We start from the raw sequence: 25,243 nt of genomic DNA on the forward strand, positions 1-25,243 counted from the left end.
AAATTAAGGCAAAATATTATTAGGTTAAGAAAAAACGAGAATGCTGTTACTACAGAATTTAAGAATATTTTTGTGCGAGATTTTATGTGTAATTTTATGATCGTCGTTTCGGGCGTTTACAATTAAATATAAAGATAACGATTTCCAAACAACTGTAATGATTGAAAATCTCTTAGAAATATGATGAAATTATTCGATTGTTGAAATCGGTAGTTATACTATTGAATTGATATACACACTCAGAAGGAACAATTTCAGCGTTCAAGTACAATTTTTTTCAACGGAAATAATGTTTATGAATACAATTCGTATAAAAATATCACCTTCGAATTGTATAATAATCTATTGAGATTGATTTAATTTATAATATATTAGTGATCCTGGTATGATGAAAGTATACCAACAGATTGTTCCTTCCTTTAACCCTATGGTACATGGTTCCTCTGGAATTATTATTTAAATTCAATTATCTTGCTCGTGGCATCCCGTGAAGCCATGTATACACAAAATAATGGTTGACTATTTTACTTGTTCCCATTATTTATAAATAATTATAAGTCAGATGTTCCTTATCAGTTTCAATGCGATTGAAAATATCTCCAGGATGGCAACCCCTCAGGGAAACTCTTAATCAATTTTCATAAAATAGTTAAGCTCCAGGGTGCGGGGCTTCATCCAGGGCGTATCCTAATTGAGAAAGCCTCGAGAGGGCCATGAAGATATTAAGGAGGAACTTGTCATAAATTGTTCAAAGCCCAGAGGTTTAATTAGGAGTACACCGCTTAAATCACGCTAGGAACGCCCCGGGCTTATTAGCTGATATTAAGTCGTAAAAGGGTGCGGGTGCGCCCTATCGTGGCCGACATACTTTGTGAGTAGTTTGCGCTATGGGGGATGCCGGATGAGAGATACAACGCCCAAAGTGCCATCCTTAACGTATTTCCCGGAGGGCACGGTATAAAGGAGCTACATTTATCTAGTGTTTAAAATTCAACTACAAAACCGCCAAGAAAGTTTCTTCTCATTCTTCTCATACTCATAGTGACTTTGATGTTAAATTTCACCAATTAAAAAACCACTATAAGGTCGTATCTTCTGTATGGCTAAACACGACCAAAGAACTTGTACGTATAACAGACGTAATAGGGAAATAACTACATCCTAACAGCAATAATGTAGAAAACTATAAGAAATTGAAAGTGGAGGTAAAAAAATAGGACCTCTTCTCTCTCTCTCTCTCTCTCTCTCTTCTTTTTACAATGTAAAAGTATATAATATTATATAAAAAAATAGGTGGATGGCATTTACTAGTACCTCTCTCTTTCAATTTTTTAGAATGTCAAAAAATTATATAAACTCCAATTGTTTTTAAAACGTTTTCTCATTGAATCATTTGAACTTCTGAATTTTACGGGGATTAATGTCGTAAATAACAATTGTTGAATTATAGCAAATTTTGTGTCGTTAATTCAGAGATATAAGAGGCCATTCTAAAACCGAAAATGTAAAGGTTAAAGACAATAGAAGATGACGTCGGATTATTAAAAGGAATAAAACCCAAAATATTATGTAAGAAATACATCGTATCTCTTCTCAGCTGTTTTATATAAGGCTTTTCAGCTGAAGTGGAAAGAGTGTTGGTAAAGTGTCGAAACATCACAAAACAAAGCTAAGAAGAGTTGCAAATAATAAAAAAGATATGTACATACACATTTACAGTATCAATCATACCATTGATGGTTAATGGCTGAACAATAACAAAGAAGGAAGAGAGAAAAGAAATTATTTTGCAGGATTGTTCATAACTTTAAAAGTTTAATAAAATCGTAATACGTACATTTTTTTAAACTAAATGGATCATCTGGATACAATATTTATGTTCATTTGTGAATAGACAAATCCTTCCCACATAATTTTTGAATGTCCAGAATATGAAAATGAAAGAGACAAACTGCTAAAAAATCTGAGCAAAGTCCCAAACATTTCAAAACCAATAAACTTAGAATCTGTCCTAATAAGCAACAATCCATCAGCTTTCAACATAATCTATGGATTTCTAAAGTCGATAAACGTTTCTTTTTGATTATCTTCAAGCATCAAAATTTAGAAGATGAGAAGATGATGGAGCTGAATGAGTGGTGCGGGCGCGCGGCGGGGACCTGGTCCTGGTCGGCCGATCACGCTCGACAGTAAAATGAAAATAGAAAACTTCATGGGTAATAAGCCAGCGTAAACCCCCCCCCCAAAGAAAAAATCAAATTCAATTCTAAACGGCTGGGCGTTTATAAATCGAATTTTTCCTTGAAAATTCAAAAATCATGGACGGCGATCTGTTTTAGAATTGTTAAACTATTTAAAACAAGGCCAGATGAAATCTTGAAGTGCATGTCGCACACTTTAAACTGTTCAATTCCTCGCGTGTTTTCAGCCAGTTCTGGTCAAATCTGAATCGTTACCCTTGAATAAATTTCCTGATAAATACGGACCGGACTAATCGTACAAGCTTTTTAGTTTCCCCTCTGGAAAAAATAGGCAAGACCGTGGAGGAGAATAATGTGTTTGATTGAACCTATGGCCTACCCCAGCGGCTCGGACCACTTTATGGCTCAATCACTGTAGGTGGAAAGAGGCCTAAGTTGTGTCCACAGCTACTTCGCTCCCTCCAAATTACTTGTTCCAGACCTGTGTAGTTATGGCCCCCCATATTTTCCTATCTGACTCAATGTTCCCTTTTAGAAAGCCTGTAATTTTCTTTGCCGTCCCCTTACTTTTATAGTTCATATTTACCCCATTATTAAAAGCTTACGGGCTTTTAGAAATAAATATTATTATATTAGGTATGAAAGATTTATTTTTCTCGTATTAATATTTCTTATTATCATGGTGTTTTGTTATTTTACAAGGTTTAGAAAACAATGAAGTGAAATTCTTACCAACCCATGTGTGACTTTGTAAAACAATTTTATGTATATTTTTATCAAATTAACAAGCCTATTAACATGTCTCAACTTATGTTGAACCGCATTGGGCCACTTATTCTGTCCGTCTTGACTACTGAAGCATGCAATGACGAACAGCAGCGCAACAAACCCACGAGTGAAGATGGACCCAGTGTTGTCGGTTCAGCATGAATTCACCGACTCGAAGACCAGCAACCCGCATCAACGTCAAAACTTTCCAAATTTTGAGAGTAAATAAAGTTTTCAATTAATTAATCTTTAAGTAAGATATTGGTTGAGATAAAAAATCTATAAATATCGATAAAAATATCTCAAACAATACCGTATTTAAAGATTAATTAATTGAAAAGAATTTATTCGGTCAATCGGACCACGGAACCTAATCGACATTAGGTTTTTTACATTTTTTTTTATTTAGGCAATCGTATCTTTTAAAATATTATAGAATAATTATTTCGAAAGTTGTATGTTTATATGTTATTCAGTATGTGTGGTGATTAGTGATTGTTAGTAGATGATTATTCAGAAATCGTGAGATGCGGTCTGGTGTGATGTAGGTTTCAGAAAAACATTTTCTTTATCGTGCCAACGTTTCGATCTTTATTGAGATCATCTTCAGGGCAACAAACACTTTGAGCCCTGAAGATGATCTCAATAAAGATCGAAACGTTGACACGATAAAGAAAATGTTTTTCTGAAACCTACATCACACCAGACCGCACCTCGAAATTTCTGAATAGTTATTCAGTACGCACAGTTCAATTATGTCTACAAGTTTTAGATATACATGAAATATTTTGTTTTAGAAACACAAAAGTTTTTACAATTTAGTCGTTACCGATTATTTTAGTCAGCCTATCTTTACTGTGTCGGTCTGTCAGATGTGATTCAGCAATTCGTTATCTTCAGTGTGGATCTTAGTGATATTCTCGGCAATGTAAATTCCTTAGAGAAAATGGTTTCAATAGAAACTATAAATGATGGAGTGAGTGTGGGGTTCAATCTTTTTTAAAAAGATGGTTCCTACTGACATTAAGTTGGTTCGCAACAATCCGGATTTCGAGCCCTTTAGCTCATCGTCATCTTGAAGAATTAATTGAATTAATTACATCTGTTCATTTTTCGAAACGCTATGTAGACGATATTTTAAGCAAAGGTCGGGAACATTAGAGGATCTCAAAGAATTCCACCAACTAATTAATTCTCTACACCGTAATATAAATTTTACATTGGAAATTAACAAAGATGGTTGTTTGAACATTTTGGACCTAAAATTGCCCATAATAAACAACCTAATAGAAATAGAAGTATATAGAAAACCCACAACTACAGACACTTTTTTTAAAATCTACTATCACATTTTTGTAGCGTATCGCTAATGTCTGATAAGTGTCGGGTAAATGAGAAAAAATGTCGAACCGAATAAGACCATGGTTTGGCCATTTAGGAGGAACTATGTCTATACGTATTTATATATCGTTTTTCGTTTAATTTGTAATATATTTATAATATTGAAGCATAAATCTTAATGTAAAGATGTTTTTTATTGCCAGGATAATTGCTTTAATCAGATATGGGATATGGTAACTTGAGCAAGTAACAATTTTAATTTGTTGTACTGGATCAATTTATGCTTTGTTTTCAATATATTACTATTATTTCAATTTTATTTAAATTTATTTCTTTGTCTTTATTACACTGTGCCTTACAAGTCAATTATGTACATATATGTACATCTATACACAAATGTACAGAATGGAGCTTATGACGTCTCGTGGCAAAACGTGCAATCACCTTTTTAGATGTTTTGGTAGTCAAGGGTTACAGCTCCTCAGACGACAACTAGGCCATTTTAGTTCAAGCAAGGCGATTTTAAACCTAGACTCACTCATACTTTCTGTCATTGTTAAATACAATCTTTCTTATTTTCATGCCATTCTTTAGGAGGGTGGTGGGGTACTCAATATTCTTCCATCACCCTTTACAGATACAATATAACTAATTTAATCGATGAAGACAAAACATTCAACTAATTACCCCCTCAAACTTCACATTCATGCTAATAAATACATTGAATGTCAATATAAATAAAAGAAACACCCAACGAGATATCTACCTAGTACTGTATAGATAAAAACAGCCCTTTTTCTCTCAAAAATCGGAATAGGATATCCATTGTGCTCAAGCATTTCTACTCGCTCTCTATGTGGAGCCTAGAAATGACGCCCTTCAATTAAGTAAGACACATCGAGCAGCCATGTTGGACACATACGAGGGCTTTGGTCCACAAGTAAGTGCCCGTGTCTGGCCTCGTATGGCCAATTATTACACATATAAATATATATGTGCATACACTCTGTAGAGCTAAACACTTTTTTTATATAATATTTAGAATATTACAGATTGGGAAACACCTGCGTTTTCCATAAAAAATGGAACAGGAGACTCAACAACCACTGTCGTGCCCAAGGACTGTCTTTATGTGGGGTGCCATGCCTACTCGCTCCCTGTAGCCAAAATAGCAGAATAGTATTATGTAAGCATGCTAAATTTGAAGTTCATTTATTGAATAGTTCAAAGTGAAAGAGTTTCAAACATTAACAAGGACTTATTTTTCTGAAACTTTTTAGACATTTTTATATCATGTGTATAAATTAATTTGGTTTTAATGACTGTAATTGTTTATTGTGAAAGGATGTTCGTGTTAAACACAGTTGTTCTACAGTATAATATTCTCGTAAATCTAACCGAGGAGCCATCTGCCATTTCAAATGACAACTGTTACATAAAACTATGCCCTGATTAACATAACAGGACACGTCTTTCAATTTAGGCTCGAACGGCATATCCTAATGTGAATTTATCGCGTGGGTCGGATTTATTCTCTGGACGGATCAGTTAATACGGATTATTCGAAGATATTTTGTGCCAGGGATAACGACGGCGGTTTCGGGAATCGGGTTGTTATTGTAAAACAAGGGAACCCTCAGCAACCCCTGCATGATCACCAAGGGTTACAACCAAACCAACAAGTGGACACTTAAACAGTTACGGGCGTGATGGTAATAACAATTAAGTTGACGGCTTTAATAATACTAAACTTCCTCCTGCCTTTATGATGGCTTTATCACTTCTTTTTTTTGTGTTGATTGAACTATTTTGAACAATAAACTAAGCTCCTTGACATAATATTGTATGCTTTAGCATTTAGTGATTTGGTCGTTCACAATAACTATTTAACAATTAACTTTTTACTTTTTCAACTATTAGAGTGGAGAGAAAAAAATGTAAAAATCATCCTCTCAAACTAATGCGTGCTAATATTTCCATTTCTAAATTATTTTTACTTCACTAGTTTTCGTGCTCAGCTTGACCAATTAATATCTTTCAATTAATTAAGGTTTTTAGTTGAGATAAAATAGTCAGTGTCACGAGCGGGATTCGAACCCACGATCTTCGGCTAGATACGGCGCTGCTCTACCACTTGAGGTATCGTGACCTCGATCCACTAAAAACTTTAATTAATTGAACGATATTAATTGGTCAAGCGGACCACGAAAACTAGTGAATTTAATAAGTTTAAATGAAGTATATCTTCACTAAAGCTCTCCGTGGCCATTTCCTTTATCGCCGAGAATCAAATAGATTACACGACATTTGAAATATGGCAAAAAGGAAGCAAAATTCGAAAGGTGGGGTTGAGATGGGAAGTTAGTGTCCGAGTGGATCGTGGTCACGATAGCTCAAGTGGTAGAGCAGCACTGTATCAAGCCGAAGATCGTGGGTTCGAATCCCGCTCGTGCCATTGACTTTTTTATCTCAACTGAAAACCTTAATTAATTGAAAAAATTATTTTTACATTTAAAAATGTATATTTCTTAATAACATTAGTTTTGTTTTTCCATATATGTATATTAATCATTGCTGACGATCAAACTCGTTGGAAAATAATTGTTATTTGTTCGTTATTTTGGTCAACTTTTATTAGGTGTGCTGGTCTGTCAGACGCATTATTCGATATTTCGCCATCTTAGTGTCTATGTAATTTTTGTGAAGTTCACATTTATAAGGTGTGAAGGGGGATGTTTGTATCAGAATTTTTAATATATCCACGTATATTTTCCTTTGCACGGCTCCAGTTAATAAACTTCTGCTATACAGGTAGTGGTTAGGCCGATGCTCCTTTATGCGAGCCCCTTCTGGAGGCTCACATGCTGGGTTAATGTCGCTAGGCAGAAGAAGTTTGAGAGAAGGTGTGCAGAATACGTTTCTGAAGCTGGTGACAAACTTGAAAAACATGCTGATGGTGCTGGAATACATCAGAGATTATATTTTTAAACAATGCGAGGCTAGTACCTGCAGAACCTACTGCCAAATAGGTACCTATAGTTGGCACTTATTCGAACAGGAGCGTAGAAAATTGGCCACGATGGCTGGGGTATTTAGTCTAATCTTTTCCTCCAAAGGAAAAATAATACGATAATAATCATATGTAACTTACCCGGCTGGAGGTAAGTGTCATTAGACAGAAACTGTCCTCTAATTATTGGGTTCAATGTATACGTGTGTAAATAAAATTTTTTGTTGTGTTCCAGATTTGTAAAAATTTGACGTTTGAATTCACAGACTCATGCAAACATATAATAAAAATTAATCTTGAGAAAAATACCGTTTTTATGGATACATTACTGCGTTCATCTGCAATGACTTTTCACGAGAATGTAATTGTTATTTGGCTTTGTTGTCTTTGTTTCATATATATGCAAAGTCGGTCTCTTTTGCATATCTTACCTGTGCTATTTCGACGGATACAATTGCGAATTTAAGATATTGGGGAATTAAAGAGTCTGAGCGTGATATCAATGAGAAAATAGAGCCAGGGGGCGATGAGGGCGCCGAAACAGTGCGGAATACTAATTCGCCTGCTTGGCAATTTACGTCGAACGGATGGGAGGAATAGCGAGGATGAGGGGAGGATATTAAAGTTTTAAATTTTCCGAGGTCGCGCCCGTTTTTCCAATATAATATAGCTCTGAAAAGCGAGACGGAAGACGAGAGAATTGGCCTCGTAATTTCGCCGCTCGCATACAGATTCGATTCAGACGGAAAGTTGTTGTGTCACTGTTGGAAACAATTAAATCGCTCGGATGCGATTTTTTAGCTGTTTGAAAAAAAAATACATTCAACCTAAAATGTTAAAAATAAAATTTATTTATTAAGTTATTCAGATATCGTGAGATGCGGTCGGGTGTGATGTAGGTTTCAGAAAAGCATTTTCTTTATCGTGCCAACGTTTCGATCTTTTATTGAGATCATCTTCAGGGCCTGGGATTTACAAACAATGTTTACATTTAACAAATACATTTAGGATGTGGAAAAGTGAANTCCCAGGCCCTGAAGATGATCTCAATAAAAGATCGAAACGTTGGCACGATAAAGAAAATGTTTTTCTGAAACCTACATCACACCCGACCGCATCTCACTATATATAAATAATTATCGATTAACGGTCACTAATCTCTACACACTTAGTTATTTAGTAATTACAATTACAGTATTTTTTGGCATGTGGTAATTTTGTTGATAACTTCATTAGTCGGGAGACGAGTTGCTAACCAGTTTTGGCATTCCTTTTCAGATATTATGTATACACTACTAGTAGATTGTTTATGATTTCTTCTATTAAATTTTTACTATAGGCCACTGACATTTTGGTTTTCGTGGCTCTGGAGTATTCCTGGTTTAAAAAAAGAGGAGAGCCAAAAGATTGGTATGAATAGTAAGCTTGCCGTGGAACTTTTGGAATTACAATTAAACGATTTTTTTATGAAAAGAGTATTTTTTATGTGAAGTTAGATTAGAGAAAAGAGGAGCAGAGATAGAGGCAAGGAACGTTAGACTGAAGTATTCGAATTTGGTTTAGATTAGTTTAGTTGTAGTGTCCGAGAGTTCAAGTCCTTAAAACTACAGTTGGGTCTGACAATGAAATGGAAGTGGTAAGTTTATTCTAAGTTATATCTATTTTATTTGTTTTGCTAGAAGTTTGTATGTTTAGTTCTAATCTTTACCGTCTTGTGTGCGGATTTCAGTTAAGTGTTCTGTCGAGAAACAGTTCCTTCTTGTTTTTATTAGACATTTACAACTGTAGAGTTAACTACAAGTAAATATAATGTTATGAAACAGTTTGTATTACATGGAGAAGTCAGTCGTAGTGACACTCCGATATAATTATAAGCAATGACTTATTAATCACGGTTGAGGTCACAGGGCCACTTGCATTTCAGTCGGCATTGAGGATTATCAGGAAGTGAGGCTGGAGAAGGCTTGGTTCCTAAGATATGACAGAAGAGGGATGTTGTGGTCATGGTGAAGAGTATTACTGCACACATAAAAAAAGATATTGCAATGCAATGGGTTTGGACTAGAAGGAGTTAAAACATTGACTCAGCCCCATGTTTCCATACAACTCCTTGTCGGTTTGTATGTTGTTTTGTTATTGAGGCATAGTGTTGATCGTCTATCTAAGAGCCGAGAGAAGTATATATATTGTATGGAATTCTTTGCGTTTCAGTATGTTGTGAGATTTCCAAGTGAGACTTTTGTTAATTTTAGTTCTGAGTAGAGAAAACAGATGTGGTTAGTGAATACAGTTGGGAATATAGGAGGCTCGCCATGAAGTAAAGAAAAGTAACTGGTGGCATATATTTTCGTTAAATGTCATTCTCTAAATCTTTAGCCACAACTCAAGGACGGTATAGTACAAGCGGCAAGCACATTTTTGAAGGTCAGGTTGATGATTATGATATATGTTAGCAGTATGTATTTAGAATAGGAACAATGATACTACCTTTGGAAACTCCTGTCTAGACAGGATTGATGGGTTGTAAATTTGTCCAAAGTATGGGTCCTACACTAGAAAAAGTAATAAATGCAAAATCAAGTCCTTTAGGTCTTGGGCCTAAAAACATACATTTTTCAATGTGAATTCCATTCAAGTGAGAATCTGAATAATGAATACAACAAAGACGTAATTGTCATGTCAGATAGTTAGGCAGGCACCAGGATGTCATCAGCTCAAAAATGATCTCTGCATTGTAACATTAATGTTGGGAATGTAAAACAAACTCCTCTTTACACCCTGGGCAGAGGCGGAGATATGATATGCTGGTGCCGATGGAACGAAGAAGTTGCAAGGCTAGGAACTGTCAGACGGCTCATAGGGTCTTTTATAATGAAAGAAACTCGAATTATGAGAAAAGATCTTTGAATGGAAAGAAGATTAGGAGAGTTAGAAAATAAAACTTAGCTTGCAAGTTTAAAAATACAGAATACATCAGAGGAAGATGGTAGATGTTCAGAACAAATCCATCAATATACAAAGTCTCTAGGTCTTAAGGAATTTGTTTTTATTAGGAAACTTGATGATTCAGTTTTGTTTGTTATCAAAATGGATTTAACATACCAATGAAAAGTCTCATTATTATTTAAAAGGCAATACGAAGGTCCAGGATAAATGTATGGAAGTAAAGCTAATTTCATGGTATTTGCACCTCTTCCCCTTATCGAGCGATCTTTGTAGATTACGACGGTTCATTTAACCAAACTGGAATGGCCGCTATTCTAAATCAGTCTGTAGGTTCTGTGTGGGAGGAAGGGTAAGGAGTATGAGTGTGTGAGAAAGAGCGAGAGAGCCAGAGAGAGAGTGAGTGAGTGAGTGGATGTGTGTAATGGGAGGGAAGAGGGAGGAAGGGTTGGATGGATGTGTTTATTTTCCGCCCGGCTCCTGGGACCCAAGTTTCACATTGGATATTTTTCTTTCCAGGCAGTTAAGCCCGACTTCTCCTATCTCCCTTACCCTCTATTTACTCCCCGAGCGGCAGGGGATGGGGGTTGGAAGCACTATCCACCCTCCTTTTTCTCTCGGCCTCCTTCCAGTTCTGGGACGCCCAAACTGGATTCTATTTACATTTTAAATGTTATCCAAGCCCTTTCCCGGAATGTATTCAGATGTTTTCTACTGACGTGTGTCCTACCCCTTCCTCTCCGCTACTATTTTGGTCCATGTTTTATTTAAATTCGACTTTAACCAGGAATGTATGGGCCTGTGGGGCGTTTTGAAAATTAAATACAGGACGGAGGATTGTCCGAGGGATTTCATTTGAAAAGGAGACTTGCATTAATGAAATGTTTCATTTTTGTTTTGATAGAGGATTTAAACAAATGTATTGTTAACAATAAAGTTTTACGTTTATTACTTTCATGTAATTGAGTAACGGATTTATTTCAATTATCATTCTTTGTAAAATTAGCTCGATATAATTTGTATCGACTGTATTTAAAAATCAGGGATAATTTGAAAGAGAGAAAACACTCAGTTACTTCGTCTAGCTTTCGAGAAATATATCCTCTTCATCAGAACGTTGAAACTGTTGTTGCTACTTCACGATTATAAATACAATGCCATTTTACAAGACTAAGCAACAAATCATTACAAATAAATTCACTAATTTCGTGGTCCGCATGACCAATCAATGTATTAAAATTAATTAAGGTTTTTAGTTGAGATAAAAAAGTCAATGGCACTAGTGGGATTTGAACCCACGATCTTCGGCTTGATACGCCACTGCTCTACCACTTGAGCTATCGTGACCTTGATCCACTCGGACACCAACTTCCCATCTCAACCGCACCTCTTGAATTTTCCCTCCTTGTTGCCATTTTTCAAATGTCGTGTTTGGTTGGATTCTCGACGACAAATGAAATGGCCACGGAGAGCTTTAGTGAAGTATACTTCATTTCAAATCATTAAATTCACTAATTTCATGGTCCGCTTGACCAATTAATGTATTAATTAAGCCAGAAAAATGGCAAAAAGGAGGGAAAATTCAAGAGGTGCGGTTGAGATGAGAAGTTGGTGTCCGAGTGGTTCGAGGTCACGATAGCTCAAGTAGTAGAGCAGCGGCGTATCAAGCCGAAGATCGTGGGTTCGAATCCCGCTCGTGCCATCGACTTTTTATCTTAACTAAAAACCTTAATTAATTGTATTACAAATAAACTTAATTTTGTTAAATTTTTTATACAGTACGTATTTGAAAATGAAGTCTCCATTACTATATTCTCCACACGAACATGCTACTTAATGCTGAATGAAACTATTGTAATTAAGATATTGTTGTTTTTTTTTCGTCTGGGAAACATTATTATTTGTATGTCTCTCCAACAAAAAACAAGTTTTATTTCATTTCGTATAAGACGTCTTACTTATCCGATCCAGGTATACAAGGTGCATCCTAAGGCTCCGAAGATTCTTGAATCTCACCTTACAGCACACAACTTTCGATAGGAAAATTTTGGCTCCCTTTTTTCAATTAAGAATGCTAATGAGCCTGGTCTATTGCTTTATTCCAGGCAATGGTGGGTAACTTCACAATCTAAAATATAAGATGAAAATTAAATTGACAATCAATATTTATAGATTCGTCACATTTCACGGTTCGTCGATAACTGTATTGTTACTAAAACATTTCATCTTACGATCAATTTTTTTCAATATTAAGTTTTCCTAATGCACAATTATACATCGGATCGAATGAGTTTTATGAGAACTTCCACCTTGTATTTGCTAATTAAAAAAATCAACTCCAGGTAAACAGGTTGTACCTAAAGGCGCCGGACATTAGTACACAAAGTCAAAACGACTTGTAACAGAAACAGCTGGACATAAGCCCATGTCCACGTGCGATAATTACAACTATGATATTAATTTTAGGGTGCACTGAAGTGCATGGATGCTCATTTTAATCTCTAACCATACTGTGTTCAAATTAAGTGGTTTTAATAAAATTCTCAATTCAAGATTATTTTCATTATATAAAGACTTACATTCATTCCTACCTACGTAAGTACCTTCCTAAGTACTTCTTGAGGCAATAGAGTTAAAAACACCACTTCAAACAATTTGTCCAAACGAATCTAAAGACATTGAATGTTCTCCCTAATATCAGTAGTTTAAATACTAACATGTTTTTCCAGTAAAAAAAGAGGATATACTAAAATCATTAATTTATTATTCAGCCATATAAAAAATCCGTTTTTGCAAATATCTACGTTTTCGTTCAAATAAAGTGTGAAATGCAAAAGCCTTTCTTTAATAGGGGACTTTGATTTACCAAAATTGCCACGCTAACAGTCCTAATAAATGTTTGTTTTCTTGTTGTTCTTGCGCTGAAATAATATGTGCAGGCCTTTTGTTTTCACATCCTTCATTTTTATCCCGGAAGACATTATTAAATCTCTAATTTGGATTGAGCGTGAACGTTCAGATACATTCGATAAAAAGAACGTGCAGAAACCCGAAAATACTTGTTCACAAGCTGGCGCCGTAAGAAAAATCCTATTTTCGATTTGGTCACAAACGATGGTGTGTCTGCTAATGCAGAACCTTATTCACTGTGTATTTTGTTTGGTTAGGTGGTGTACGGTGTTAGGTGGTTTGGTTAGTGTTATAGCTTGTATTAATTCCTATCGCTCCTCTGAGTTTAGCCCTCTCAGATTGTAGCAGTGAATTTGCTAGACTTGCTGAGGGTTGTTTTAGCATAAGTTTACTGTTTCTAGCGGCCCTAGAATTTGAAAATGAATAATCAATTAATGATTTTAGTGTATCCACTTTTTTTGTCTTTTTTGGATCCATCTGTGTTTATTTGTGTTATCCCAAGAATAAGTTCAGGGTCTATACATGGTCTTGCAGACCCTCCTCCTCTGGCTAGAGTATCTGCTTTTTCGTCGACCAAAATTCCCTTATGTCCTGCACCCAAAATATCATCAAGTTGTCGCGTTTCCCCAGGTGTTGGAGATTTTGTATACATTCACAGTTTAGTTTTGATGGGATTTTATTACGCGCTAATGCTTTAATAGCAGCTTGGTTATCCGATCTTATGAGATGCCAGTGTAACCTTTTCTAAATTTTCTACAGCACAAGCATTGATGGCATGTATATCAACTGGAAAGACAGAGATGTACTCTCTTAATGAGTTTGATTGCTTATTTTTGGGCTTGTACAAAAGACGCCTGATCCGGTTCCTTCATTTGTTTTCGGACCGTCTGTATACCCTACGATTAAGTCTAATAGTCTTCTAAATTCTGCTGCTCATATGTAGTCTGTTGAGACTTTATAGGATGTTGTATAGAGTGTTTCCGGGATTATGTAGAAAGTCCACATTTCTAAGAATGGGAAGATGATTTTATTGATTATTGGGTGGCCGTGTTAAGTTCCGTTCTCATCGGGTTTGATTGTTTCTGGAGTTAAATGAGCTTTTCCTGGCTTCTCCTTGTATAAATGTTTTCAACTTAGGTAGGTTTAGCTGAGTTTCTAATGCAATTGAGGGGTTGTTTTCATTGCCCCTGTGGTCATAAGTTTGTTAATCTTTGTATGCTGCCTAATGTTTGGGTAGCTTGTTTTCATTGAACTTTAATCCACCAGTTTAGTTTATTTTTGGTCTTATTACAGCTATTATCGGTCTTATTATATACCCAATAGCCATTTTCGGTTTTAGTCCCCAAGATTTACTTAGAGGCGTCATTGCTACTTTACTTTTTGTTATGATTTGCTGCAGGTGTGGTTCCAGGATTACCTTATCAAAGATTATTCCTAGGTATTTAACCTCGTTTTTTAGCTGCAACATTTCATTATAGAAGCATAGACCCCTATTTTCGATTTTTGATGAGTGCAATTAGTGTAGTTTTTTGGTTTGCTTTGCGTTCTCGTTGTGAGCACCATTATTCCACCATGTTGAATGCTATTTGGGTGAGCTCTTTTAATGTTGAGACAAATTTTCCCTTGAATACTATAAAATATCTGCATACCCTTGCGCATAGACTACGATTTCATTTAATTAGTTTATTAGGTCGCCCACTACCACATTGCACAGCAGAGGCGAGAGAATTCATCGTTGCCTGTTTCTGCTTTTGTCGTGGAACATGGGGGTTTAACTTTCCGCTTTTTAGCATTAATTCTATCCATCTATAGTAGGTTTTATCAGTTCCCCCTTTTCTCAGTAATGTAACCATTGCTTCAAGAGGAGTGTTATCACATGCGACTTCAATGACCAAGAATGATACTTCTTGTTTATTCTACTTGTAAGTCGTTTGATTTAGTACTGATTCACAGGAATTTCCTTTCTAGTAGGATTGTTGATTTTTGTGAAGGAGGGTATTCTTTTAGAGAGCTGTCTTTTACATGTTTTCAATCAGCCTTTCAAGTGCTTTGAGTAGAAGGATGCCTACACTAGTTGGTCAGTATTGTGATGATATGTATGATGGTGACAGGGTAAAGTCAATCATATAAAAATACAGAATACATATTCACGTTTCACAACAATTTCACAAAAAACAATATGACACAACAAGAATAGCACCACAGTTTATGCGAGTATGGAATACTTGGTTCAAAAGTTATACATACCCCAATAAAGGTCGAAAAGTTGGAAAAATAGAACAGGTGTTTTTTGAAAATACCTCTTTCTTGATCGCTCATCATGACTTTAATAACAACCAATAACTTCAATAACTGAACAACCGGTCTCTAAAAAACGCATGTTATACAAAATCTCCCTACTGTCCCTCTTGTCAAGGTTAGTTATGATTTTTGATTCCAGAAATTCAGTTTATTCATTAGTGTTTCTAATGTTTCCTTTCAACTTAGTGTGTATTTTCCATTAATGTTCCAATGGGGTGTGACAAGAATTTTGTTCAGCATACTTGCATCAGTGGTAAAAACGCCTGTTAGTGCAAGTTGTTCTTTTTTTTTTACATTTTCATAAACATTTTTTATGATTTTACTTGTTGAAACCTAAGACAAATGGGCGGAATCTTTTGCTTGTCAGTTTAATTAATAAATATACTTAAAGTACCAGATAGTACGTTTGCTCCAAAACAAACGAAGGAACCGGATCCGGCGTTTTCTGTAAACGTCCGGAACATTCAAACTCACTAGGAAAGTACAGATACGAAAAATCTCGGAAGAAGAGGCTTCACTGTCTTTCAAGCTGAAATAAATGCCATCAATGCTTCTGCCATGGAAAATCTTAAAAGAGGTTACACTGGCAAAAAAATCCTCATAAGATCTGATAGCCAAGCAGGCATTAAAGCAACATGTCAAAGAATCACATCAAAATTAGTCAGTGAAAACATCCAAAATCTCCAAAACCTGGGGAAACACAATCACCTGGTAATATCTTGGGTGCCAGGGCACAGAGGAATTTTGGGTAATAAGAAAGCAGACAGACTGGCCAGAGGAGAGGATCTGCAAGACCATACATAGGCCCTGAACCTATACTTGGAATAATAAAAACAAATATAGAATCTCTCTTTCGCAGAATGAATCCAAACAAAACAAAAGTAGAAGTGGATAAACTCTAGCATCGCTAGACAAAGTAAAGTTATGATGAAATAACCCTCGCCAAGACTGGCAAAATCACTGCTGCATTTGGATAGGGCTAAACTCGGAGGAGTGGTAGGACTACTAACCGGTCACTGAGGAAACATCTACCCAACATGTACATATACAACGATGATGCCATCTGCAGATTATGTAATAAGGAGGAGGAAACAGCCACCCATATCATCTTCGAAGCAACAGCTCAATGGAGATTTACCCTAACACACGAAAAAACTTGGGGAATCAAATTGTAGTAGCGACAGTCAATGATCTGACACTTCTAAGGAGAAGGATTGAGCCAATTGCACTGAATTAAGGTGTACAATGCAATTAAGTAAGGTACAATAGGCCAGAAGGCTGCAGTGCCTGTGGAGCACAAACCCCGCTACTTTGTATCCTTTTTACCATACCATACCAGATAGTACGTTGCCAAAAATATCGGAATTTAATTTAATCAAAACAGTGTGCTTTGGTAACTGGAAATTTTGTAGTAGTATGTGCAGAATCACTTTGTGTTTATATGCTGTAGAAATCATCTTTATTCAAAAACCAATCGTTTAGGCTTATTTTACATAATCATATTTTCGTACCCCTCTCACTTGAGCCGCGTAACATTGCGAATGTAACGGATCTTGAAGTAAGTTCGAACAGCATGTTAAAATTCTAGTTTTACATTATATGTACTTAAGTTTAGCACTTTATTCTCATAGGCGTTAAAAGTGCGCTCAGCAAGGCAAACATGTAATCATGCTCCGCAAACGAACCGAGGGGAAAAATCAACAAAATGAAACTATAAAGGCCCTCCTAGCCGAAAATGACCGCTCATGAATATAAAATCAATTAATTGAGGGTCGGCCGGGGGGAGTAAATAGTATAATGCAAAATTCATGAACTGTTGACAACGTAAATGTCCAATATTTCCCAGTCGGATTTAAGAAAGGGCAGTCCGAAGCGGTAGTCCAAGTTCAATACGGCTCCGTTTGTATGCGCGTGCGTCATCGACCCATAGTCCCGAAGGTTCGCCCGCTTTCTCAGAGATGCCGTCACCATTGAAATCCGCTTTTCTCCCGGATTTCATTTCTGCTCCTTGCTGAACTTTTATTGATCTCGTCTTAAATCGTTTTCCCATTGTGAGCAACAACAAAACAATAAAAAATTGATTGCATTTTGTAATGGACAGAGATTACAGAAAAATGTGAACTTTTGCAATATTTCAAGGGCTAGTTAAAGAAAGAAAAGAACTATAATCAATTCTACAGTTTTAGAAACATTTTCTCATAGATAGTGCGTTTTATCAATTAAACAGCGATCTCTTAAAAAACTGAAGGAATAGAAGAGGTAGAAATCGAAAAATCAAATAAGACGAGGGTGAAGGAAAAGTACCAAGCAGGTACTCTCAGAACGGCTAAGTTGATACCATAAATACATAATAATAAAAAACAAATATATATTCATACCATTAAATTTCTCTCTTTGTCGGAACTATTGTTGATTTATGACACTATAATTACAACTTTATTATAACTCCACAATATATATTTCAAGTTTAGGTATAAAGTGTATAAACGCTCTCTCTCTCTCTCTCTCTCTTTTTTTTTGTCCTTAAGAACAGATTGTCAGGACATAATAAAGTGTTTCTCTCTTTCTCTCTCTCTCACCCTCTCTCTCTCCCTCTCTCTCTCTCTCCCCCTCTCTCTCTCTTTTGTTTTGTTGTCCTTAAGAATAGGTTGTCAGGGCATAATAAAGTGTTTCTCTCTTTCTCTCTCACTCTCTCTCTCTCCCTCTCTCTCTCTCTTTCACATACATACTTTTTCCTTTTGCTCTCCTCTCTCTCTCTCTCTCTCTCTCTCTCTCTCTCTCTCTCTCTCTCTCTCTCTCTCTCTTGTTCTCNTCTCTCTCTCTCTCTCTCTCTCTCTCTCTCTCTCTCTCTCTCTCTCTCTCTCTCTCTCTCTCTCTCTCTCTTGTTTTGTTGTTCTTAAGAACAGGTTGTCAGGACATAATAAAGTGTTTCTCTCTCTCTCTCTCTCTCTCTCTCTCTTATTCTTTCTCTCTCTTCCTCTCGTTCTATTTCTCTCTCGGTACTGTTCAATTAATGAGTATTAACGAAACCCCTTATGTTTATAATAAATTAAACCCAATTAAACCCATCCATTTCTGAACTTGCACTGTATGTTGTACGTTCTGGCAGACAGTTTAACAGTTAACGACTGATAATGTATATTTGATTTTTAATTATGAAAAGAAACAAATACACGTGTGTCAACTTTTTGTCATAATTTCTCTTGATTACGAGGAAATGTGAAATTAAAACTCAAAATCTGTTGTACTAAGGTTGGCAAACAATTCATGAAATGCCTGTTATCATAAATCAAACGTGCTGATTTAGTCACAGACATCACTGGATTTACGAGATTTTTGTAACAGTTTGTCTGTCACTAAAGTGTACAAGTTAACATTAATTTAATGTTTGTTTAATGTTTAATTAACTTCTTTTCTTATGTACGTATGTAAGGTAGTTTTTGATTTTTTTAAAATTTTTTATTTTTTTATTTAAAAAAATAAAATAAAAAAAACTAAGCCGTTACTTCCCTGGGCTTTTTGGTGCAAATATTTATTCATCCAATGGATACGCATTGACGAAATGTTCATCCCTAGTTGCTTCAGAAATTAAAATATTCCCCTTCGAATCTACCCTTTTTTCAATTCCTCTCGATCCGATCGTTTTAAATTGGCGTGAATGGAGATTGGAATTGATTTATTAATCAATTTATCAAATTATGGAATCCACTTTGAGCCTAGTGTTTGATCTTCATAAATTTGAAAGTACACGTACAAAATATTAGCCTTTCCATTTCCGCGATATCGTGTCTTATAAATATTCTGCAATTGCTTCTCTAACAAACACGAAAATCGTAAATTGATTATAATAAATAGTTTTATTAGAAATGAACTAATACAATGTGTTTACGGCGAAAATTTTAATTGTTTAAAAGGTACATAACATATAATAATGTCATCGATTATAAAATTTGTTGGGAATTAATAACATAAAATTAAGCTAGTTTATTTCACACGTTTACGAAAAACATATAGCACAGGCAGGATAAAACTTTGCAATATAACCGAATATATAACTTTAGAAATGCAAAAGAGTTATTCAAGATAATAAGTTATTTATTGATAAGGCTGATGTTTACAAAGGCAGATAACAATATTTGTTATGCGGTGTCCGCAATATCATGTTAATTTACACTTTCCTTTTTTGGCTTTATTGTATTATTAATATTTAGCAATGTTCACACAAATGTCACAGATATAAAATGAATGTAGTGATGAAATGGAATTCCTGGATAAGGAATATGCGTGGCATCATCTATTTCCTCGGGGACGTTCAAGCAGAGGCGAATAAAGCAGGATGATGTACGGACATCTCGGCCATGTGACACCGCCCTTATCAGACTCGCGGACGTGATGGTATTCTGATTGATCGCTCAGCAGGCTAAGATAATCTCAAGGGAGGGTGAGTTAGGAAATACATCCATCGGGGGAAGAAATCCCAGGAACGACCTGGTTGTGCCATTGGCGTTATATAACGATTTGATTTATTTTTTTGTTTTCCGATAATATCAACTCTTTAAATTAACAATTCCCCCGTGAAAACCAGTCATACTTATATAATAAAGTACAACTCACGTGGACGGTAATATCCCAATTTCACGGGTGAAGCTGAAATAGCCCATAAATTTAAAATGTCTTAGTTGATGAAACATTTAATTGTCAGGACAATTTAGTATTCAAACTGGGAACAAGCATATGTGAAACTATGCGAACTGTAAAAATGAGGCCATGTCAACATATTTCAATAACATTTCAAGCACGATTTTATGTATTTAGTAAATTAAAAAAGTCCTTAATATCATTGATAGACGATTCAAATAGATGGGTCAAAATTTAAAATTAGTTTTGCTATTTGCATATCCAATTGGAACGGTTCAGCTTGTAATACAAAAAATGACACCACACACAAGGTTCAGTCAGATCTTTTTTTTTCCTTTTTAAACCTTATGTTATCTTTAATAATAAGCGATATTTTCATTTTATGTATTTGAAAGTACGCTCAGCTATTTTTTTAATTGTGCATTTCTACACGTCACCAATAGTCGTCATCAGCTAATTTATATCTTGTCGTCTGTCTTTGGCTGAGGTTATAAAGTTACGTGTTAACTATCGGTCTTTTGAGTATTTTAACGAAAATCTATTCACACACCTTTTTTCCAATTTTAAATAAATGTTCAATTTAAAGTATCAACCGAAAACACTGTTGTGGATGGTTATCAAATTACACCAAGTTCGACATTTCATTCTTTTACATAATGCTGAATTATATGATAATTTTAAAAGAGAAGGTCTGCCAAATTTATGAAAGCCCCCATTACTTATATACCTTATACCAGTGTTCTTCCCTCCCGAGGAATCAAAGATTACATCAAAAATGTTTAAACGTATATTAACTTCCTACAAATGTTTTTTTAAGTAGATTTTCTTCAGGATTTTTTGAGTAAATTACAACAATTCCAGATATTATTGCAAAGAAAGTTATGCTTTTCTGAAAGTAAAAATTTCTTAGACCTAATAATCACTAAAACAATTAACAAACTAAAATCGATATATACACAAAACCAACAGCGACCGAGTCGACCAAAATCACCCCCTCGGACATGACTACAAAACAAATATACTAAAAACAGAGCCACTAACCAAATAGAAATACAAAAACGAACTAAAAAGTAATAAAAACCATTGGACGCTAAAGCACAACCGCTTTCAATAAAATATTAATGACGACGCATTAATAAAAACAAAACGACGCCACAAAAACAGACCAAATTGGACCAAATTCACATATATTGGGAAAGATTTGCAAAGAATGCTAAACATGTGAGACACTGAAACGCGTCTGACAAGGAATGAAGTAGAGGTAGACGAAAATGATGGAAAACGACCAAACTACAAGTAATAGTTGCTACTAGGCATTTTCAGGTCCACCATGAACTGCACTCCGAAAAATATATAAACAAAATAGAACCATAAGATCTGTCATAAACTACAAACCAACCCCCAAAATAAACATGAAACTAAAGGATTCACACTGTTTAAAAAACAATGCAGACCGAATTAAGTACGTACAAGACACCTATCGCCAAACTAGTATTTAATATAAAAAAATCTATATACATCAATTCCTGCAAAGGAAAGGGTGGACATAATATGTGATGTAGGTTTCAGAACTCCCAACACGACCCGCAAGAATGGCACAATTACGCAGAAAACAAACACTTTGAGCCCTGAAGATGATCTCAATAAAGATTGAAATGTTGGCAAGATAAAGAAAATACTTTTCTGAAACCTACATCACACCATACCGCATCTCACGATTTCTGAATAATCGGTGGACATAGTATATACACCACACAAAAAATGTAATAACGTAATATGAACGAATTAACGGACAAATTTCAAAATTAATAATATATCTTAAACTGCATAATGTTGTGTGTAATTAATAAGAAAACATTTCTTGTTTAATTACATTTCAAATTAATAATTATAAAACAGTTTCGTCATATACGAATACAAGTGACGATAAGCTGAATCACTGAAACGTTCATTTATTTTTATAAACCTTACGAATGGAGTTCGGAATTGAAGGACAGGAAGTTTTAACGAAATATTTGCCATTTTAAAGTTAAAAACAGGGGTGGCCGCATCAGTTTGAAACTGACAAAGTGAATCACCCAAAGTGAAAGGGTCCCTGCAACCCAGAATTAGAAAACAAAATACTATATAATGATCTGATCCCCGTAAGTTAAAACCTTTGCTTTTTTTGGGTGCAAGTGAACGTGTAAAGCAGCTGAAGCAAGTGTTAAACGATCAAGCTACTGAAAAAGTTTCATCTTTTTATCATAAATCTTTTTTCATAAAGTATCAGTGATATTTTACAATGTTATTTCAGAAAATGAAACTTTTTATCGTGACTAGTAAGTTTGGTATAAGGTTTCTCGGTGTATAATCATATTTTTAACTTCTGCATAATGCATAATTTCGTTTTTCATGAAGTTGTTACCGAATTTCTTCAAATTCACCTGTTAGGTAGGATTTTATTGTTATCACCGACTTATGTAAATTTATAGAATGTTGCGATTTTTACGTCATTTATTAGTAATCAGGACACGCTTGTTCGCCCATTTGCAGTGTCTTTTGCCTCTGTTTATTTTCCAGTCACAAACGTCGTAACATTACACAAAAAACAAAAAACTGTTCTTAATCCTGTGATACGCGTCCTTTTAACGAGCCTACACAAAGAAGTTTCTCGAGAGAACGGAGTCATTTCGGAGACGTGGACTTTTAGAAATGGCCTGATTTCACCAGGAACCCTCAAGGGCCGTTACTGCGGTTGAACACACTTCCCTAGCGTTTTATGACACCATCATTGAAATAAAGCTCGGTTTATAATGTCAAATAAAACAATTTTCTTGTAAATAGATCTCGGCTGAATGGTAATATTCATTGGAATGTTTGTTACAAAGTTTATTGTAATAATGTATGTCTTCGTATTTTGAACAATGAAGAATATAAATTTTAAATTTTCTCGATTTGTAGGACAGAAAAACACTGACTTTAAGCCATTTTTAAACATTACCAATGAAAAAGAGGTTTAGGAATGTTTTTAACCCTTATCCCCCCCAAAAAAAAAATTAAATTTAAAAAAATGTAGCAATGTTCAAATAGAAAAGTCGGTGACCGACCGGTTCTACTCTCGCGGTTCTGGGTTCGAATCCCGGCACATCTCATGGAATTTTAGTTGAAATAACATGTAAAAGGTATTGTAAAACTGTTTGACCCCTTGTCCGCGACACCCAACACGTTTTGAAGAAAACCTATATACAGGAATGACTTAGCTTTACTTAAGTTACAACAAAATTCGGCTAGACTCTTCAATTGTTGCAGCTATAAACAATTATTTGTTTATTTAGAAAATATCATTTAATGTTTTAGAAACAGCAGAAAAACTAAACAGTAAATATACCAGGTGGTGAATTAAGAAAACAGGTTGCTATATTTTTTAAATACAAATAAAAAGTATAAAGTAATTTTCCAATTTTTACAGTACTTTTTACTCAATAATTGTTTTTATATAGTAAATATACGATTGAAAAACTATTGAAATAATATACAAACTACATAAAATATTTCAAATTTTTAAATAAATTTTTTTGTGAGTAGATTAATCACAGTTTATAAAACTGTAATGGCCAGACAATTGTCACGTAAGGAAAAGGGATAAAAGGAGAATAAACAGTCGAGCCCGCAAGGTTTCGCAGTAATTGCTATTTAAGGTGTAATTCCCGCACTCCTTTATTTACATTTACCCAGGTGGGGAAGTGTAGAGAAAATTATTTTAAATAATATAGTAGAGAGGGGTGAAAGTAAGGGGTGGAAGTGTGAGCAAGGTGTACTACTAACAAAAATTGGCCCTTCCAAACCCGCTTAATGGCTACCTTATTTCAATTAATTTTCCAGCAAAGGCACCGGTTTATTTTAACACTCGCCTACCGAGGAAGAAACTTGTCCACGGTCCAAATCAGCTTACTTCATATTTACAGATTTTTATTTTACCTTTTACAAACTACACCACAATTTGTTTCTACGTTCATTTGGTTCCAAGATCCCTGGGGTAGTCTCAAGTCTATTTTGTACTGAAAAAATAAAAGAAAAACGTTTTAAAAAAAAGTAACCAACGGTAACATATTTATTGCAATTTCCAATAAATCTATGCAAAACCCGGAAGTAATTGACTCTAAAACTACTTGCACTGTAACGGTTCAATTTTAAGTGGAAACATCTGACATCAGCAAGAAAAAAAATTGTCGGCAGATTCAGTTCAAAAATGAATACTTTTTGTTGACCCTAAAAATAAAAATTATGCGATGTAAAGTGTACTTAAAACAAATCCACAATGTCTTTTTTAAATAAAAATATTTCTTTCTTTCTTCGTTTAATGGAAATGTCCCATGAACAGACATTAATACTTCAGGAGGTTATCCTACATGTCAAATTGAACTTAAATTCTTTATTGTCAAAAGTCTGTCTCTCAATGTTAGTGTATCCGAGATATTTCACTCTTCAGGTTACTTCAACTTTTCTCAGCTTTATTCCATAAAATCCCGTGAATATCATAAAAAGTTAATTTTGTAAATTAGATTACACCAATGGAAAGAGATTTGAAACCTGGAAGATATTCATTTTTTGTATTATAACCCGAAGAAAACCCAAAATCACTTCGAAGAGTAAATTTTACAAATTTCTGCAGTTTCTGTCTAAAATTTAATTATGATTTTCTTACTTCTGTAAATATTGACTGATATGGCCCTCATAGATATGTTGCCCTACTAATCAGTATTGTAAATGCACCTAATTTAATCAACAATGTAAAATTAACGGTTAGTTTATGAAATATGATAAATGAAACATCAAGCTCGTCCTTAGTTGTGACAGGATCAGAATGGACATCATTTTTAGTTGATTCAGTTGATCAGGAAGGTTAAAGAAAATCAATTTTCAAAAATTAACCGTAAATTACATTATGATATACAGGGTGAATTGCTACTCGTGCTACAAACTTCTCCAGTAGATTCTTCACCCTAAAATGAACAAAAAAGTTCATATTGTCCATGGTCCGATTCTCAACCATTTCAGAGTAATTTCGCTTTTTATCGATTTTGAAAGATATCACGTCCTGGCGTCGGAAAATCGTGATATCTTTTAATCTAAACATTTCTCTGAAAAT

At 34.9% G+C, this 25,243-nt stretch overlaps 1 long non-coding RNA gene across 2 annotated transcripts in view; it reads right to left on the reverse strand.

The window, feature by feature from the left end:
- The window catches only part of LOC106661390, a 110,928-nt gene that overhangs the window by 62,518 nt on the left and 23,167 nt on the right, over nucleotides 1-25,243 (reverse strand). Inside the window, exon 2 of one of the 2 annotated variants that reach the window (XR_002910388.1) lies at nucleotides 24,073-24,152. The exons of the other annotated variant lie outside the window; for it this stretch is intronic. This is a non-coding gene — a long non-coding RNA (uncharacterized LOC106661390). The remainder of the gene's footprint in view (nucleotides 1-24,072; nucleotides 24,153-25,243) is intronic. 2 annotated transcript variants of the gene reach the window in all.

This window comes from Cimex lectularius, unplaced genomic scaffold (assembly GCF_000648675.2).
Source record: "Cimex lectularius strain Harlan isolate CLEC.00 unplaced genomic scaffold, Clec_2.1 scaffold18, whole genome shotgun sequence".
NCBI lineage: Eukaryota > Metazoa > Arthropoda > Insecta > Hemiptera > Cimicidae > Cimex > Cimex lectularius.